This window comes from Pezoporus flaviventris, unplaced genomic scaffold (genome assembly GCF_033815535.1).
Source record: "Pezoporus flaviventris isolate CSIRO_AGI_PZ_B2104156 unplaced genomic scaffold, CSIRO_AGI_Pfla_v1 ptg000002l, whole genome shotgun sequence".
NCBI lineage: Eukaryota > Metazoa > Chordata > Aves > Psittaciformes > Psittacidae > Pezoporus > Pezoporus flaviventris.
The window spans coordinates 42,229,882-42,251,468 of record NW_026892550.1 but is presented as its reverse complement, the minus strand read 5'-3'; the positions used below and the strand labels follow the sequence as shown (position 1 = coordinate 42,251,468).

Genomic DNA, 21,587 nt, shown 5'->3' with positions numbered 1-21,587 from the left:
GCATCCTTTTCTCAGCCATCATAATATCAATACATACCTGACAATGACATTATTCCTACTGCTTTAATGGTAAACATCTACCAGACAAAGCATTCTCTTTGTTGAATCAGCAACATGCAATTTAGAAACAGCACAAACCAGATGGGACAGCTGTATTGCACAGCCAATGACTGAAGTAAATAAGAGTTTTGACAAAAGCAAACACTTTAAGGTTAGGCAACAGATAAATGAACAAATGTCACAGGAGATAAGAATAAATATTTATGTAATTTAAATCATTTAGCTAGTGAGAAATTGGTTGCTAAAAAACCCCAACAAAACACCTTGAAGAAAAGACTGGGAGAAAATTCTATTTGGACAGAGATTAGGGAATAACCCCTTCCAGTATCTGAAGGGGGCCTATAGGGATGCTGGGGAGGGACTCTTCATTAGGAACTGTAGTGATAGTATGAGGGGTAATGGGTTAAAACTTAAACAGGGGAAGTTTAGATTGGATATAAGGAGGAAGTTGTTTACTGTAAGGGTGGTAAGGCCCTGGAATGGGTTGCCCAGGGAGGTTGTGAATGCTTCATCCCTGGCAGTGTTCAAGGCCAGGCTGGACAGAGCCTTGGGTGATATGGTTTAGAGTGAGGTGTCCCTGCCCATGGCAGGGGGGTTGGAACTTGATGATCTTAAGGTCCTTTCCAACCCTAGCTATTCTGTTTCTATGATTCTATATTGCAATAGTAATTATGGCTTCTATGTATGTACTAAAGGGAGATTACAAGAACTGATAGCAAAGTCTCTAGACAATTTCATTGGTGTAAAATAGTTGAGAGTAGAAGCAGACCCTCCACACAATACTCTGGAACAGTTTATCTTTTCTAATGGAGGTGTACAATGTCAGGATGACCTATTGATTGTTTGTTACAGGTTGTCGAGGGTAAGTAATGGCTCCACTTTGATGTTTAAATATTACCTAGTGGAAGTTCTAGAAATCTGTATCAAGCAGTGCAATCAGTTTACTAAATGCTATGGAAAACGAAGGGCTTATCTGACAGTCTTAACGGCTGTCTTGCAGTCAGAGAAAATGGGTTGGAGTATATACAAGCATAAGTAGGAAAGAAAATCTGGCTTGACTGATTTTTTAGTAGAAGTTCACAAACTGCGAAGCCAAGCCCGGAAAGACACAGTCTGCAATAACACTTGGCTAAGAATTGCATCAGTAAAGAATGAGTATGTCTGGGAAATCTGTTTGAGTAGGGCTGAACTGATGAAAATAGCACTTCTAAAGAGATTCACAGCAAAATTTGACCACTTCACAAGCAACTGCTTTGTGCAGACACGGACACAGACAAAACAAAGCAGGTATCTTAGAAGTATCTTATATAGTTAAATCAAGTCCCATACGGATTAGGACATATGACAGTGTTATGGGAAATTAATAAGTGATTTGACATTAAGAAAAGTGTTCAGGTATGTGGACCTTCAGTTCCTTTTTCCCCATTTAGACGGATGGACATTTTCCAATACAAAATAAAACTGTATTAGTTAATGATCCATGGCTAGAATTGGGAACAGAAACAGAAAGGTTGATGATAAAGGTTTCATCAAGTGCTTGGATACTTGAGCAAGAGGCTCAGTGATTCTGTGGCCTAACAGTTAAAGCGGTATGTCCTCTTGATTGAGCAGAAGACTTCAGTGTGGTAAGCCACATTTTAAATGGATGAGAGATTTAAATCTGATTTTATATCAGGATGATATGTTCTTCTTTAAGAGTTGAAGAATGTTACTATTTTAGCAGAACCATTGTTTTAATAAGGTCTTCTCAATGCCACTCATCCACCATAATTTCTCCAGCTTCTCTGACTGCTAACAAAGAGTGCTCCCACTGCTGCAAGGTACATGAAAACCTGGCGAGGTTCTTTTCTGTGTTACCCTCCTGTAAAAGTCTGGTTTTGAAGACAAAGCTGTCAGCAATGTTACTTTATTCCTGACTATATCAAGATGCAAATTAAGGGCATGTGCAGGGGAGGAAGCTGCATTATAAATAAGAACATGGATTTTTATTGTTCACTGCTCAGCCATCTTTGTCTCCTCAAAAAATTACCTCCCTCCCCTAAATGTTCATCATAGCTAAGAAATAGAGACTAAATTGCTTTTAGGCTTTAATAATGAATCCACAAGTGGAGGAAATAGCTTTTGTCTGCAGTTTCTGATTTTTTTTAGTAACAAAAATTGCATCACATAATTAATTTCTGCAAATATCCCCATGGAGTAACTGCATCAAAATCCTTGACAACTTAAAAATGCTACATTTTTGTTACGCAAAGCATCCTTCTGCCTGATGGCTTTTGGTCAAAACCTAGTACAGGCATAACTCAATTACATGAGTTTTAATACAAAATTGAATTATTTTATTCATAACATTGGTGTTCGATGTGTTTATTAAATTGTCCTGCTTTTCTCTGTGTTAATTAAATGGAAGTCAAACTGTTAAAAGAATCATTTGAGGATATTAGGCTGAAATCTCTGTTGATATAAATTGGCAAAGTACCAGGTTTGGTCCAGTAGCAGCCAAAATTCAACAATCATGCCTTATTGCCAAGGCAACTTACAGCAGTTGAGCATAAACTTGAGCAGCTTTTCATCAGACTGAAGAACCCAAGTGTCTCTGGTCTGCTCCTTTATTTATTTGCTTGGGGGGGTTTAAATTCTGATTAGTTTATTTCTGAAAAACAATGGTTGCTGTAGAAGAAATTTTACAAAAAGGCATATATAGACAATTTATTGTGGAAAAAATAAGAATAGTTTAAGTTTCTATATGCCAAGATAGCAAAGATCAAGAAAATTACACTTTCTTAGTGCTTCTGTTGGGAGATATTAGAGATTTTGTCAAAAGCTGCAAAAGCTGCTTTAATTGAAATTGAGAGGCAGTAGCTGAACAGAGTACTACTTAAAATACTACTGATCATTCAAGGGATATAATATGAGAAATAAGCAATCGATGAGTAATAGCTGGTAAGTGCAGAAATTACAAAATAAAAATAAGACTTCGATTAAGCTGCTGATTTTTAATTGCTCATTAGTAGCCCAAACTTGTTTAGATTGGTCCTTGTGAAGAAACATTTCTATCCTGGGCAAGAAGACAAAAGAGAGTTAAGACATTTTATTTGTTTCTTTTAAAGGAAGGCAAGATTAAGCATAGCTTGTATAATAGAGAAAAGAGCCAAACAAAGCTAGTTGAGTAAGGGATTTGCAGCTGGGTGTAGAACAGATAAAACATACACATCTGTAGCAGAGAAATAAGAAAGAAGAGATGGCTAACCAAAGTGAGGAGGAAAGTCACACACTGTTACACCCACTGTCTTTTGATGAATAATGAAAATCCCGTTCAGTGAGGAGGGCAAAGTCTGAGAGAGTGGCAGGGACATGGAAAGCAATGCAACAAATAATGTCACAGGTACCTACTAACTAAAACTAAGGCTGCATTGCACAAATAATAGACATGAAAATAATCATCAAGTAAAAAAGTCTATCTGTTTATGGGTTTCCAAAATTCTCTGAATTATGAAAGCACAGTACTTAGTACTAAGGCATGTTCATGTTTTGGTGAGCTGATATATATTTAGTTGCATTCGAATTTGCTCTTATTTTGATCCACCGTGAACATCAACATGATTCTAAGGTTCTTCCAAAGATGGATCTACTGAGAATGCAAAATGGAATTGGTTCGGCTTGGTAAAGAAGGAGAACTGTCTTAACTGCCTTTGTACAGTCAGCCTGTAATGTAATTTTCAGCATTGACTCCTCAACCTTCTTCGCACATTACTGTAAAAGATCAAACTAATGGATGTGCTGTCTCTAATTTTTGATTGCTGTTGATTCATATTTTTGTTGTACTGTTGTACACAGCAGATTGTACCCTAGTGTTTAAATGTTTTTCTCATTCAAAGCTAAGGCTGATATGCTTAAAAAATCTTGCCAGAAAAATGGCATACTGTTCTAGTGATTAAAACTGTATTGGTAGCCTATTTTCAGTTGTTACTACAAGAAATGTTAAAGTATTTACAGGGAAAATTGTTAACAATTCTAATATTTAGACATACAAATTGCTTGGATATCACTGGAAACAGGATATGGAACTATGGTGAAGCAGTAGTAACCCTGCCTTCATAGCCCAAGTGGAAAATTATTCTGTGGATGAATTTTGAAATACAATAACTATAAGTTGCTTGTAACAAACATCATTAGCTTAGGTGTTATAGCTCTCTTCACCTCAGTCATCACATAAATCAGATCTACCGTGCCCTCAGGGATTTTTAGGGACTTTGAACAATGAGTAATATTGACATATTCCAAAATATTTCCCTCAGATACTTGCTAAATTATTGATGCCTGTCAACTCACTGATTATTTGTAAGAAGGATATCGACATAACAGAATTAAAATCAGATTAGGCTTGACATCCCTGTCAATAAAATACAAGTAATAAAAAAAAATGAAGTGAAAAATAACAGGCTTTTAAGGGTGGTCTGGAACACAGCTTGAGCAAGGGTTTGAAATTTTAAAGGAAATGAATATTTTCTGAATGGTTCCCACTGCTCTGAAGGTAGTTGATTGTCATCATCTTCTCTAACAATTAAGTTCTTTTGAGACAATTTTAGAATATGTTTGCAGGGATAATAATGGAATACCCTCTTAATTTTCCCTTTGATGAAATAGTGCTTGACTCACAGGATAATTTGACCATGATAATGGTTTCTTCTTATTTCTCAATTACATGTTTATGTGGAGCTGTGAAGAGAATTAATTTTATAGTGACTCTTCAGTTTCCTACAAATACCTGACTGGGAACTTGCACACAGAGGAGCTGCAGCAACCTGATGAAAGATGCAATGGTGAGGCAGTTTATTTTAACGGGTGAAAATTTGTCTGTAAACATTTATTAGTTTTGTTGCATCTCTCTTTACAAAAATGATAACAAACTTCTCTTGCATCCCAGAAAGAAACAACATCACACCAAGTACTTATCAGCTGTGTACAAACAAAAAAGATTCAATTACAAACAGTCTTGTCTTCTGACTGGTTTCTGGCACCTCACAAAACACAAAACATACTGTGATCCACCACCAGTCTCACAAACTATTTACAAGTTGAACATTTAACTCTGATATTTAAATACCCTAAGTTTATTTTAACATTATCTTGCAGTTTTCTTAGGGACCTAGCCTTTCTCCTGGAGTCTGAAGCTAAGTGGGGCCCTGAGGCCCCCGAGTACAGCATATGGGGGACTGGTATCCCAGAAAAATGGTTTTATTTATGGTCAATTTCAGCACTTCCTGCTGGCTAGATGGATAGTCATCCCACCCTATCCCAAGGGCTGTGTGGACACAGCTCAGCTCACTTGGAGATGGTACTGCAGAACTCTCTAAATATTGCCCCTGGGAAGGTAGTGTTGAGTCTCTACAGACTCTTCCACACCTCAGAAATAAGAGGACCTTTTTGTAATGTGCCACAAGAATTCTTTAGTCAATGTTGTAGCTTTTTCACAGATGAAAGTTGACTTCCCTTTCTAAAGACACAGCCTGTTATCATTAGGCATGTTGTTTATAAGGTTATGAATTTTAGGAAGAGATATCTGGTAGGAAAGATAACACCCTTTTCCAACTTCAAGCATCTAGTGGGCAGGAAGTGCCAAAAAATACTGAGTGCAGCAGAACGGAGGCTTACCCACCCTCTTTTTCACAGCCCTTCAAAATTCATTTTAAAAAGTCAAGATCTACAGGTCAATCAAATTTTCTTTGACAAGTACTTTGTTGCAGATTTTAAAAAGTGTTTGGCTCCTACATATGTAAAGAGGTGCTTTGCACTTTCATTAGTGTCACAGAAGTTGTGATTTAACCTCAGTGCTCTACCAAGCACCAGATGCAGAGTCCACATGCATGCCCTAAGGTGTACAGGGTGTTGGTGAAGTACAAAGGATTTATATTAGTAATCCCTTCCTTTATTGTCCCTCCTTCATGACTGTTTCCTCGTGAAAAGGACAGCAAGCCATAATATGTGCAAAGGCTCAATCTACAATTAAAGTCACTGAAGTGTGGAAAAATCTGACATTACAATATTTTTGAGAACCTCTGTTTTCTGCTTCTGAAGATGTAAAATGCTTGGAGACAGGGTTTTCCAATCCTAACCATGTAAGATTATCTAGAAAAGGAGTTTAATGTTGCACAGAAAATGAAAATATCTCCCATTTCTCCAATTATTTACAAATATCTGCTCCATATATTTGCCATCTTGTTGCTTACTGCTTGAGAAAGTACCTATTCATGCATCACTAGTAATATTTTAGATATGTTAATATATGTTAATACTGCATTGTTAGGACAAGCTTACCTAAAACTTTTATTCCTTTCTTCTCCCTGAATGTTTGAATTTGCTCCTCATTTAGGTGGAAAGCTTGGAGACAGGAATATGCATGTCCTAGCAGCTATGATGCTGATACATACTGGATGCTGTATAATTCAAGCAAACTAAGAAATGGTCCCTCTTCCTATTATTTTGTTCTAATGTACACTGGTTCCATTTTATTGCATTTGTGTACAAATAGATACTCTGTTATATAGGGTATCAGTCTATCACACATGAAGCATGTAACTTTCCAGAATACTTAAGTATTCCTTTGGGAGTAAATCCAAATTGATCTAAACCCGATATACAATCTGCTAGTCACTCAAGCTATTTGGCTTGTTATGTGAGCAATGCTCCTTTTTCCACTTTTACCTGTGGAAAAAGTCTGTCAACGTAAAACTTGCAAGCAGTTTCCATGATTAACACTTACGCACAAGTACACTCTCAACAGTGATTAACGGAAACTGTTGCAGTAATTTTATCATGTTTGAGAATGTTTACTGGCTAAGAGACATTAGGACATATCAAATTATTGAATATAGTCATATGATTCCTGAAACAGATTATTTTTCCACACTGCAGAAGCAACAGTAATAGTATACAATACAATACAATACAGCTTCACAAGTGACAATTGTCCTGCATGTTTCCTTAGTTTTATTATGAACTATGCCAGAATACCTCTGAAAATTAAAGTCAATAATTAACCTAAGGTGCCAATTTGGGAATTTCTGTGGATGACAGCAGGATGAGCAATGCTGAAATGGCAGAATGGAGAATGCATCGTTATGCAGGAGCATTACCGATACCTCTAACAGAAAACAGAGAAAATCTAGTAGCACCTAATAGTGAGACGAGTTGCTGTATACTCTCATCAGAAAAAATAAAATCAAATGCCCTGTGCAATGAATCATGTTTATTTACAATGTCAATTTGAGAAGAATGTAACAATAGCACTAACAAACAGCATTGATCCAAAGCCTATTGCATGAAGTTAAAGAACTGCCTGTGGCTTGTGTGCCAGGCTTAACTGAAAGTAGTTCTAAAACCAGTACTTTTTTTCTGTATCCTTGTCTGCAGTGCTTTCCAAGTGTGAGATTGTATGGGCTTGTTTCTTTTTCTTTTCCTTAAAAAGTTCCTAATGCTTATATATCAGGTTGCTAACATTTGTGGAGAGGTTTAAACTATGAAAAACACTACGTCGTTGGCAGGACAAAACATTCTGGCTGCTCATAGTAAGCTACAGGAAAGACAGCAATGGTACAAGTTTTCCATTTTACAGAGCAGCTAGTGGTATTTTACTGCATAGAATCAAAGATACTCAGATCTGAGCTAGCAAAACTGCTATATGCTCATAATAATATTTTTATAAATGCGCATATTATTTTTATAAATATTTTATAAATGCATACAGTCTGCTTATTAACACTGTACAAGCTGATCTACTACATTGTTTAACCTCTGTACAAACTTATTACTTTCATCCGATTACACAAGTTATGCTATAGTTGAGCTATTACTAATTGAATATAGTGACTTTGATGTAGAAAACTAACTGTAAGTAGGAAAAAGATTGTATCTATCTTTACCATAATGTCCTAAACACAACCCTCACTGCCACAGGAATAGATCTTAATATGTATTTCTCTTATTCACGTTGAATTATGCAATTCAGACTCATCTCAAGAAAAATAGAAATACATGACCACATCCAATATTAGCCTTAATTTATATTGCAGACCTTCCCCTTTCTTTTCTACCTGACCCTCCTCCACTGACTCGGTTTCTGCAGTCGTTGTTCTATTTATGCTGCTAGACATAATAAAATTCTTTAAAAATCAGTACTGATATAACATTATCTCCATTCGCCTTGACGTTTTGCTCTCTTCCTGAATATTAGTTTCTAGCTAGTATTGATGATAAAGCACTGGTATTTTCTATAACTTTCAAGCTTCATATTTTGAGGCAGAACTTTGCAACTCCTCAGTAAGAAATGGGAAACTGAAAAGTTGGTGCTTTAGCCAGATAAGATTCAGCCTTTTCACCAGTCACACTAGCAAGCATTTCCTCTGCCAGCCTGTACTTAACAGCTTTGCTTTGGATTTCTGCATTTACCCTGAGTTGTAACAAACATATGTGTGAAACATGGGATTATAGTCCATAAGTATTTACGTGCTCAACTCACTACAAAATAGTCAGGCAATAGCTCCTTTTCACATTGCTTTGTCCAAGTTTCCAAGTTAGCTGCATTATCAAGAATCAAGACTTTCACATTAACTTCTTTTCATAAGCTTTGAATCTCATCCATCCTGTCAAAGACAGCAACTTGCATTTTTCACTGAATTTCATTATGCTGAATATATAACTTGATAAAATGCCAATATTCAGTTCAAGTTTGGCTGCAGTACAGTGCAATTATTTTTGTAGAGGAGGTACAGACTGAACTCCATTCATTTTAGTACAAAGATGTGCAAAGATGTGCACATGAGGTGACAGTCTACTGGACTCAGGGGATGTTGGAGCAAATCTGAAAAGACTCATACAACATGAAGATAAGTACTAACTTTCCTTTCCCAGATCCCTTAAGATTTTTCCATGAGATTGATCATCTGTTGGTTACGAGAGTATCTTGTAAGGTGATGTGCTCTCATGGTGGTCACACACTTACTTTTTTCTATTGACATATACAGTAAATATCTATTTTTACTTGTGTGTAAGGATAAGAAGATACTTTATTGCCTTCTTTTATTTTAAATCTCACACACAGTGCAGCTGGAAAGCGCAATTTTCTACTGATGATCATTTTAGAACATGTATTCCCCAAGGAGGGCAAAACAGTGTCATTTTTTGAAATGCCTTTTCAGCAACATTCTCCAATATTGATACTTTTTTTTTCTTTTTTTTTTTAATTCAACTTAAAGGAAATTAAGCACTGAATCTGAATGGTAAGATGATAAGTAACAAAAGAAAGAGATTAATCGAGTGAGACAATATCTGAAGACTTTCTTAAAGCAGCAGGAGTACCTAACTATCACCCAGGCAGCCTGGAGGTAAATTAATAGATTCAGAGTGAAGTTCACCAGCATAAGTCCCAAACGCATAGCTTTTCATCCTAACAAACATTTCTTCTGCAAAGCTAAAATGCTTCTTTCATGGAATGAAAAAATCCTGGATGTATTATTTTGAAGTGGCTATGAAAGATCATTATGATACACTAGAGCTTGAAATAATGTTCCATATGTGTCTCAGTTTCCCTCTGAGCGTGAACACAACAGTTTCCAAATGGCTGCATAGTCAGGGAGTTTGGCATATGATGTGTGTGAGAGCAAGCTTGTGAAACAACAGAGATACGTATGGACAACTGTCCACCAGTGGGACCCAACTCCTTCACGTACCAAGATAAAAAACAATTCTTGAGACTCACTGAGTTTTAATTAGAATATGTATGCAGAATTGGTGCTAGAATTAGTGATGGGGTGGGGGAAAATGTCTAGATAAGCATAGACTGGATCACTTGACTGCAAGACAAAAGCCAAGTGCTCTTTATACACGTACTGCCCGATGTGTTTTATGTGATACCAGGAAAGAAAAGAACTACTGAAGCTATATGAGGATTATGTTAACAGCAAAGGAAAATCAAAAGAGCCAAAACTTGCTCTGCATAATTTCAGGCTGGAAATCAGAAGGAAGTTTCCTACCATTAGAGCATCAAGGGTAAGGAACAGTACTGAGAGTTGTGCCAGGCAAAAAAAATAAACCCTTAATTGGTTTCAAGACTCATAGAACAAATCAAGTTAAGACAAATTATAAAAGCATGTTGCTTACAATAGCGTAGTTCCAGATCCCTGCTCCTCTTACAGCTCTGGGCTCCTTTGGGAGTGTGTTAGCAAGGATCAGAAGCATTAGAAATGCCATTGTGGCATCTGTAGCCAAACCTCCGCCAGGAGAATCAGAGCTAGTATCAAAACTACCCAGACTGGTATATATCTCCTTGTATCTGATTGCCTGTCTCAGAAACCACAGAATAAAACAAATGTGGAAGCCTTGATCTTAGTTTTGTTTGTTTTCAGAGTAATTATTGCTGTTGGCAACTCTGACAGAGAAGAAATGACTCAGAGTGAATCAATATGTCCACAAGCAAAAGCAGACTTTTTATAGCTAAACCAGGACACAACTACAGTTGCATAAGCATATCTATACTATAGTTGTAATTGAGAGGCCTATCATACATAATAGAAACCAAATTGCTTCTTTCTCCCACACTTCCATATCCTCTATCAGTACTTGAACATGAGGAATCACATCTGGATTGTCAGTAATGATGGATTTTTTTTCCGGAAATGGCATTCTTGTGGTCTTTCAAATGTTGCAACCTCACTTAAGCCAAAATTTTTGGTTTCAAAGATGCTTTTAAATAAAGTTTGAAATCTGGGACTGCCAAAGCCATCCTAACTAGAACAGGAAATCTCTTGTTTTCTGTAGGGAAATAGCAATTTATAAAACCCTTTTGTGTTGTGTACAAACTTGCAATCATCTCCATTACAGTGTGATGAAAAAATCATTTTTGAAAACTCTGCAGTAAATTTCAAATCAAATTCTCCTCTGGTCAGCTATGTGACAAGATCAAATTTGCCTGCCATTAAAGTGCACAATGCACATCAAATATGAAATGCTGTTATACCAGAAACTTTCATGAATAACTACCTGTTATTCTAGTGGAAGCAGGCTGCAAGTGATGTTAACACCAATTTTGTACTGAGACAAACTGGGATCTACAAATGTTAAGAGCAGGTCCAGAAAAAAAAGTTCACATACCTGTAGCCATGACTTGTGATTAAAATACAGTCCAGTCTAAGTTATTGGGCTCTGCTCTCACAGCAGTCCACATTAATGAACTGCTTAATGTAAAACAGCTATCATCTCAGGACTCTGATCCAATGGAGTTTCCTGCACTGTGGCACAGTTCAACCAGGGGTAAAAAGCATCTGTCTCAGAATAACGTAGCATAAAGCTTGTGGGAATAGAACTCTTATGCAAAGTGGAACATTTGAGTTATAACTCCTGCAGGCTCAGGAAGATCTGACACTAGATCAACTTTCTGGTCTAGCCCCTTGGCTATGAAAAGGAGGGTTATCATCAGTCACATGATACATTAGAGTAGTGGCTAGAGAAAAGGCTAAACATTAGGATAGATCCGTACTACTGAAGCATTGCTGTGACTCCAAGGATCTTAAGGTCAAATGTAACGTGCAATGGACTTGAGGGACCGAGCAACTTGCCTGAAAATAACAGTTAAGGATTTAAATAGAATTTATATACCTAGTTCCACTTCAGATCAACTCCCCTATCCCTGGGTTTTATTATCTAACTCTTATGTGCCCTGTGGTACTCACTAAAAATATACAATGCCTGGTCTGCCCTGGATTTGCTTCAGATCTTTGTTAGCTGTTACATCCCACCATGCTCTTTTCCATCCTTGGCAAGCTGAATCTTGAGCAAGGCTGAGGTAACAGAGCTATGTTTAAAATAACTGTTAAGGCTATTTAGCCTCATAGCCCACAGGAAACAAAGGAAATTTACAGTGAGCTACTCCCTTTATGATGGCACACAGCAAATATTTACCAAGTAAAACACAACCTTCATGAAAGGCCATTTTCAGAGCTGCTGCTTAACATTCACCATGAAGTGGTGGGAGCATGATTTGTCAAGTTAAAGCCTTAAATATCTTTATCTCCTCTAGCTCCCCACACCGTTATTGAGGGTTAAAATGGGGTAATCCTTCCTTTTGTTTGTTGGTTTTGGCAAACAGATTCTAATACATTAATTGCTTGCAAACAAGGTCAAAGTCACACCCAGATGAAATGTTGGATTCTTTAAACACCTACCTTATTGTAGTTGTGTAAAGTATCTCTACCAATAGGAAAAGCTCACACTGCATTACCAAATGGTGGGGTTTTTTTCCAAACTGCATATATTTGCAGTGATCCAACAATAAAAGTCCCTTTCTATAGTGCTAATACCTGCTTGAAACCTTGTGGAGCCACTTTTCATACAGATTCATTTTCTGAAGATGCTGTGGAAGACTGGAGAATAGCTCTGCCACCAAATCAATCCAAACAATCTGTAGCAAGTTCCTCACATAATGTGAAGAATTCTTCATAATAAAAGCAGCATAGGGTACTAGCTGCAAGAGTTCATGACTACCACAAACTGCCTCCTGATCCTTTTTAGTGATGTTTGAGTTTACTTAAAACCTTTCTGGAACATGGCAGAATTGTTTTTAAGAAGTGCCTGAGGCTTCAAGTATTAAGATTTTGGACTTAAACTGACAGCTGTGTGTGAATCCTTTCTTCATTTAGGTCTTTGAATAAGAGACCAGGTGCACTGCCAGAAGGCTGTTTTGTTCAAATGATTTGCAAAATACTTGGCTATACACCAGACAAATATCTGTAGAACATAAGGAAACTGAAATTTATGTATTATAATTGAGGTCAACTCAAATCTTCATTTCCTGGGGAAAGAAACTGTATTTAATTAATCTCTGGAAATGGTCTTTACATGAAGAAATGGCACTTTGTGCCTTCTGCACCTTTGTTGTATGGCTTCATTGCTGTTATCACACAAAACATCTGAATATTTCCACTGTAGATTAAAACAAATGAGTTCTGAATTTGAGAAGCCCTACAAGTCCAGTTTCACTGTTCTGTGATAGATTTTTCTCCAAGACATATTACACAGGACACTCACCATCTCTTCATCCATGCACTAAGGAGACAGCTTAACCAGTGTTCCCTCCATTTTGATTTATAGCTGAACTCTTCCTTACAAGAAAAGAACAGCCATTCCTGTCCAGGTTAATGGCAGAAACTTCTATTAATAAATTAAAGAATATTTTGGTAGTATTTAAATAAGTTTATTAGTTAAATTTTGACTTGAAAAAAAAGTTGCACCACTAGAAAATGGAAGACTCATTTAATATATTTTTTATTTTTCCACAGAACAATTTCATTTCCTGTAACAGCAGGAAGAGGTTTCAGCAGATCATTGATTATATTTCTCGCTGTCCAGAAAAGTCAACCAACTTTTTCAAAACAAAAAAAAAACAAAACACCCTCAACAATATAAAGCATGCTTTATTTTATTAGCTTGATAAATTCTTCATGATACAAAAGCCTTGTCTTCTCATCCAACTCTCCATCATCTTGCAGCAACTTGTATACATTTTGTAGATTAATTCATCCACTTTTGGATATGGACACTCTTTGTTACTCAAAGGTGCATCTACATATTTAGTTCAAACCAGAAGCGCACTTCTAAAGTAAATCTCCTAATTGCTCCCACTTACTGCTTATATGTCACAAAACAGTCTTGGAGTACATGAATGGATTCCTTCTGGATGAAAGGAAAGCTGAAGATGGACTCTAGAAACTCACCTAGTGGGCTTTGACTACAATTGACCATTCAATCCACAGGATCTTGTCTGAAGCAAAACCCCTTGAGAACTGTGTAGCACTGTTGTGGTTTAAGCCCCCCCCCCGGGGCTCTCCCCTTCCCTGCTCCCCTGAGGGATGGGGAGGAGGATAGAAAGAGTGCAACTCCCAGGGGTTGAGACAAGAACAGTCCAGCAACCAATGTTCGACAACAATGATAAGAGAAAATAACAAGGGAAGAGAATACAATACCACCAGCCAAGAAACAAGTCCCACCCGGAAGCCCGTGTCCTTCCGGGTAACTCCCAGTTACCCCCCACCCCGGCATGACGTGCTGTGGTATGGAATACCTCCCCAGCTAGCCCGGGTCAGGCGCCCCGTCTCTGCTTCCTCACAGCCTCCCCTCCTCCCTGGCAGAGCATGAGCCTCACAGAGTCCTTGGTCAGGGTAAACATCACTTAGCAACAACTGAAAACATCAGCTTCACCAACACTGTTCCCAGGCTGGAAGTCAAAACACAGCACTGCACCAGCTACCACGAAGGAGAAACATGACTGCTACTGCTGAACCCAGGACAAGTACAGACATTAAGGGCTCAATGCCAACCAGCCCTATTAGGCCACAAATTAGTCAATATAATGCAGTGTAAGTGCATTACTCTACTGTTTTATGAATCTAGAGGTTAAGCAGCACCCACAGACACACTAAGATGCTTCTGGAATAGTACCAAAGCATCCAGGTCTCAGAATGCACAGATTTCTCACAGGTTTGGCAGCAGCTGAGGACTGAAAAAAAAAAAAGGAAAAATGTTTTAGGTACTTAAGCCACAATGCAGCCACCAATGTTCCCACCTGGGCAGGTTAGGGCACTTCCAGGTTTTGGGGCAGGCTTTTTGTTTTTGTTTGAAGAGCCCACAGCAATCTCTGTGCATTATAAAAGAAGTCTCATCACTTAAATAAGAATGGTTTTCCTCCTGCAAGCACTGAAGAGAATTACAGAACTCCATGCTTTGACTCTAAATATTCTTCAATGCATACATGTACAACCATGCATTGCTGCAAGGAGCTGTTATCTCAGATACTACAGGCCTGCATTAGCACACCACTGTACCCAGACCAAGCATTCCCACTTCTCAGAGGATTGCCCAGCCGAAGTGGCATACCCTACTGACACCACTTCTTTCCTTCCAGAACCACCTTCTCAGCATCACATTCAACAGCACAGAAGCAGCTTTCATACAACAGAGCTCTGGAGTTATGTGACTGAATGTGATAATAAGACTCACTGAAAGGGGGAAAAATAAAACACCTGGCAACAGTGGAGGTGGTCACATCGCTTTGTAAAACATAATTGCAGGCTGCTCCACAGACAACCTCTTCCAAATCTATTATTTACATCTACTTTTTCCAGTTCTTTGAAGTGTACCTGCATAATTGCATCACCACAACTCTGATGTGTCAAAAAGACCAGTCCCACGCAGTGACAGAAACACTACATACCTATGCAACCATAACTGTTGTTATGGTTGTAGGCAGTACAGCCTGGCTGGCAGATAAGAAGACTGAGCTATGCCCACCACATCCCAGACTTCCACAAAAGCATCAGATAAGAGAAGCATACCTCCTTCCAGCCTCTATCAGATGAACTGACACTTCTCCTCTGCAATAACTTTCACATGTAATTTAGGACAGGGCTAATTTAATCTACAGCAGCCTCTTAACACTTTCTTGGCCAGTGTGGAGTTTGTATTAATCATCAGAGAATGTTTTCCACTTGAGTTTCATGCCTTTATAATAATGTGATAGAACTTCACTGCGTAGTGAACACCCTACTCTGTAACGACATCATCAGTCGCTTTTACAGTTGTAGGCCTCTCTGTACACCTTTATTGAATCAATACCTACTAAATTCAGAATGAAAGAAAGCAGTTCTATTTTTGAATCTGCTTCCTAGATCAGACAACCACTTCCCATCAAAAGCGATGAGTACTTCCTGTTGTCTTCAATGGACTTTTACCAAGATCTGGGAACAGAAATATTACATATTTGAGACTTTGAATTATGTTAATGACTTCAGCCCCCTCCCCCCCCCCCCCCAAAAAAAAAAAAAGAGGGAAAAGTATCACAGGTATTTCTTGCACATTGTTTTCACTTGTATCTCTTGACAATCTGACATCAAAGTAATAATAGCTACATTGAAAAAATACTATGGTTTATCTTCATTACAAAAGTACAAGTATGAACCTCTTTTTCGGCAATGCAGTTTCAACAGTGACCATGCAATATCATATGTTGCTTATCATATGGTGGTGCAAGACACCCACTTTTTCTTGCTGATGTCAAAATAAGAAAAAAAAACCAGAAATCCTGGTGTGCATTGGTACATGTTCTTCAACATAGATACGAAAATAGGTATCTCACAGTTTTGTAGAGTATAATCATTTGACCCTCTAACAAAGAAATGTCGCAGATAGACAGATGCATGGCCTGATCATCAAAGTTACTATATGTGTGTCTTCTGCTATGAGCTTCAATAAGGGTGTTTGCACAGGCAACAGAAACAGTACTAGGGTATATTCCCATTACCCCATTTCCAAGACTTGTCCTCTGGAATATTATCACTGTATTTCTAGCACTGCCCAACAACCCCAGGGAGAAGGAAGGAGAAAGTGTTCCACCCTGTGTGTAATAGTAACTGATGAGCCCCATCTCCCCAAATTTACCAAATGTATTTCACTAAATTTCTTTGTAGATCTAACCTCAGCTTCATTTTCTATAAATAAAAATCATATATCTTGCCTGAACCAAAGGAAAACAAATGGTTAAGCCTGCTTAATTCATTTCCACACAGGATGGTAATATTTGCAATTCTTTGCCATTCCAACTCGTCGTATGTATCTTTCCATTCTCACTGGTAGCTTACTTATTGCTTGTATGCCTATGTGTGTATATGCAAACTTTGCTGTCTGGTAGAGTCACCCAGAATCTGTGTTTTTTGAATGGAGCTCCAGCCAATACCGTTAATCTATACATTAAAAGTGGATTTGCTGTCTCTGACTAACAGTTTTGCTAGACTGAAAACATTACATTTTAACTACAAATACTCATGGGATTCATATTTCCAGCTATATTTGATTAATAACTGGAAGCATAAGGTAAGTCTCATATTTGATCCTTGATCACAGGAAGCTTATTCACATAGGAGCAGGCAATGTCAGTTTTACATGAAACAGCGCACAGCCATTGCTAGGGGGCTGGATTTGGTCTCAGCTGTCTTTGACCCAGTGCTTAGCATTGTACTTTAAACAATGCTGCAGGAATGGGGCAGTATCATGAGCTATTGGTTTAAACCAGCCAGTATATATCTTTGCCTCTGAAGGGGGGCACTGCTTTTGGATGTGACTATTATCAGCTGGGCGGGGGGAGTTAAGAAGTCCAAAAATAACTAGCTAAATTAAAATGCTATGTTGCTCTGCCAGCTACTTCTATTATTACATCTAATTATCGTGAGAACCTTTCCTCAGTTCACACCAGCAATTTTTTCACTTAAATAACTTGTCATAATAGCTGCTATCAAAGCTCTTCTTTGATTTAACTACAGTTATTCTAAGCTCCCTAAGTGACACTTGGAACTTTCTTGAGACAAGTTTTACAGTGACAGTATCTAAGTCAGAGCAAAACCTGACTCCTCAGTCATTTTTTTCCTCTGCTGAGACTACGTGTATTGAAGTGCTTCACGCTATGCATAGGGTAGGAAATCCAAGATTTAGTGCTAGACTTAGAAATCAGCAGAGGAAATGCATTTGTCTTAATGCGTAATTAATTGCTATTAGTGTATTTTCTATATTGCATATTACCCTGACTTTTCAAGTTCCTTGCATGATAAATCAAAAGTTATGAAATAATGAGAAGTGTATCAGAGAAAATGTAAGTATACATTATGGATACTCTTTGCTGTTTTAATAAAGAATATTTTCTTTTACCTACTGAATTCTGCTGAGGCAGTACCCTTCAAAAAGATTATAAATATTTTCTTTCTATACCCCAGTAAATCATAGGGTTAAGCTTTTCTTTTTATATGAGCACAAATTTCCCAGGAGTTTACATAGTTAAATAGTCCTTCACATAATTGAGTCTTAATACTTTTAATTGCAAATGAGGCAAATGATCAGCTCTAGAAGAAGTTTTGAGCTTTTTTACTTTGAAAAAATCCTATTTCCTTATTTCTAATTTTTTGTTCTGAATGATTACAATTGAATTTCATAGACTAGTGCTAATATTAAAAAGCATAAATTCAGGTAATAATGTATTCCCTCCTCTGCATTGTACTATTGCTGTAGGAGAAGGGATGTCTCAGCTTGACGGTACTTCCAGGAAGGCAAAACCTTTATTGCACTGGCCTCCTTGTCTGTGTTCTGGTCATCAATTCTTGCTCTGCTAGCTAGTCCACAGATTTTGGGATATAATAATACATTAGCTACAAAATATGCTGACCAATGGCGATAGCTGTCCAGTAGAAGTAATAAGATTTTATATTCCTTTAGTTGCTTTCCAGCCACGTACATAAGAACTGGTTTAGTTTGACGCTTCGGAAACAACCAAAAAAGCGGTTCCTCTACCACATTTTTGTAATAATTTTTACATATTTTTACATTTTTTTCACCTTATGTCACCAGCAAAATTTTATGTCATTCTCTGGCTACATATTGCCACATAAACTTCAGTAAATTTTTTCTTTAAAATGCTATACTAAGCAATATCTTAAGGAAGGTTCTGGATAGTCTCACTTCCTCTGTCAAGAGGACTAATAACATTTACTTAGCACTTTGTCAGATTATTATTATTTTTATATGGGTTAAATACTACTCCTATTACATATAATCATGTCATGTTTGAATAGCTGTAAGTAAAAAAGCCAGTTGTACTCAAGATACAATGTCTACAAATCTTGAAAAAAACCCTCATTTATACAATGTAAGCAAAAGTGGAAATCACTCTGGCATTTTAGTCCCTTGTGTGTTTTAAAACAAATTATACTTTCATAACTTCCCATAATCTAGAGTACAAGCAGCATGTGAAATGAAATTTACTTGGTGTTATTATTTTTAGCTTTGTTCAATTTCAGGCGTTAACAAATGACCAAAATAATGACACTGGATTAGAAGATGGCAGTGTGTGTAGCCATGGCAACAGAGAACTTGGTGTATACTCGCCTCCCAGATATCTACTGAATTTGTGGGGTGATGCCAACATGCACTGAATTACTTGATGCCACAGCCACATTTTATCAATACCTAAGACAGTTAGGTTAGTACCAAGTCAGCTACAGCCCCGTAAGCGGTCAAGGATAACGTCAAAGCAACATCTTCTTTCAGGACTCACAGTCACCTGTGCTGACCCTCCTGTGCACTCCGATGCTCAGGCAGAAAGTAATTTGCCTTAGATTTATTGAAGACAGATGTAGTTCAACCAGGAATGTCAGTGTAGAGAAAAAGAAAAAAGAGACATTGCCCTCCAAAATACAAAATCTGTGGGCACCATTACAAACCTCCTTCCACCCCATCACCCTGAAAGTATTGAAATAACACAAAGTGAAATGTTTGGAGACAGCCAAATGAAATAGAGTATACCGATTCAGGTCAACCAGCCTGAGAAGGAATGCATTGGTTTAAAATTCCTGATGAAAAATAAAAATAAAAAAAATAGAGAGAAAAAGCAGTCTTTCTGAGTACAGTTTCAATATTGTGCTCTCTGGGTTTTCCCAAGAAGTATTACTTTTAACTGCCCATCAGTATTTGAAATCATTTTAAGTTGCTTTGTTCATGTATATGATTGAAAAGGAATGTATGCAAACATGCTTATATAAATTGTTTTTGCATTTGCTCCTTCTGGTAAGACACTTTCAGTAACCAGTCTGTGGGTCACTTCTCTCTCTGAGTTGTCTCTACTTAAAACACTCAAGAGAAGGGGGAGGGAAGTGCTGCAAATGAAGACAACTGAACTTTTATATTAATGCTTAATAACTTTCTTCACTAAAGTAAATTCTTGCATGCAAATTCAAAAAACTTGCCAAACATTGTTTACCTGATACCAGAAAATAAACTGGTTTTCCAGGGGCACTGAGGGGGGGAACAACACAATCCTAATGATCACTGAGTATGGATTTGAGGAAGATCTGAAGACCAGCCATAGTTATTATTTATTTACATAGCTATTTATTTACATAGCTATGTAAATAAAGATCAGTGAATTACTAGGCCAGGGGTCTTCTGGCAATCATATCATAGTCATAGAACACCAGGTTGGAAGGGACCTCAAGGATCATTTGGTCCAGCCCTTCCTGGCAAATTAAGAATAAGGCCCATGTACTGCCCTTCCCTTGCATTCCTAAATGCAAGATTCTAGCAAATTCTGAATTCCTTGTCCAGCCATATTTTCTAGTTTACATTTAGTGTATATGGAAGTTACATTAATCATAGAAGTCCTGTTTCTTAATGCTTATATATGTTGTCCATCAGCAGTATTACCAGAGAATCTAACAGTAATTTTTTTAACTTTTCCTATTCCTCAAGCCATCTATGCAATTAATCAATGTAATTAAAGGCTGCAAATCATAGGAGAAATGTCCTGAGTGTCCATCACCCTATGTCACATTACCACTAATGTGGTTTAGTGTTTCTCTCTCAGTTTTTTAGTAGTCTGCATCAAATTTTCTACAGACCTATTCAGTATAGCAGCTTGTCTCAGACCCCTTATCATATGTATTCCAGCTAAACTGGGCTATACTCTATAACTGTTTTCAAGCACTGTCATCAACATCCACTAATAGTAGCTGTGGGCACAGGAATGCACTTGTTCAGAAAAGAACATAAAATTATATTTACTCACTGAATTGAGTAAATACACCTATATCTTAACTAAGTAATTTAAGGTGCTTTGTTGTTTTTTTTTTCTTTAAAAATCATATTATGGACAAGTTCTTTATTTGAATCAGTATCAAATACCCCAAACTGTAGCATAAAAACAAAAAAACATAAAAAATTGGAAACCTTAAGTTCACTTGTATTTTTAGATATTTGTCAAACAGTACAAAGGATTCCAAAAGCGTGACCCTTTGGAGCTCCTTCCATCTCTGCAAACTTGTAACCCAGTTTTCAGTTCACAGAAAACAACATTTTTCTTCTCTGTTTTACTTGGCTTGAATTTCAATTGGAACGTCTCTTTCCCACAGAGTACTCTGAAATGACAGAGAGAAAGAGGGGGAGAGAGAGAGATCAAGCGTTTTCTTAATGGATGACAGCGTTAGCAGTAAAGGTCTGTGACTTGCTTATTTTCAGTCAGCAACCTCTTTGGTAGTGTATATGCTAATTCATCATTATGCTCTTCAAATTCCAAAATGCATTTATAATATAACCTCAGGAAGTGTCCCTTGGCCAATTTGCCAGCCATGCATTAACAGAGGAGTAAATACAATAACCTAACCTTTACTGTAGGACATCCAGCCAGCCCCTGCTGAAGATGACAGAGAGGCACCCTGCACTGAAGCTGCTCCCAAATCTATTTTTCATCAGCTACATGGGTTTCAAAGCAAATCAGTAAAATGATCTAAATCTTCTCACTGCCAGTTGAAAAGGCATAATAAAAAAGGAGGTTTTGCCTGGTTACTTGAATTTCATGTACATGAAGCTGTGGCTGGTTTATCAAATAAACTACTCTGATGAGAAGTAATGATGTGGTTCATGTTTAGAGCTTGCAATAAGGTCAGTAA

At 37.4% G+C, this 21,587-nt stretch overlaps 1 long non-coding RNA gene across 1 annotated transcript in view; it reads left to right on the top strand.

The window, feature by feature from the left end:
* The first annotated feature begins 402 nt into the window (after window positions 1–402).
* Window positions 403–21,587, top strand: part of LOC133280945 (uncharacterized) — a 185,943-nt gene continuing 164,758 nt past the window's right edge. Inside the window, exon 1 of the long non-coding RNA XR_009747316.1 lies at window positions 403–700. This is a non-coding gene — a long non-coding RNA (uncharacterized LOC133280945). The remainder of the gene's footprint in view (window positions 701–21,587) is intronic.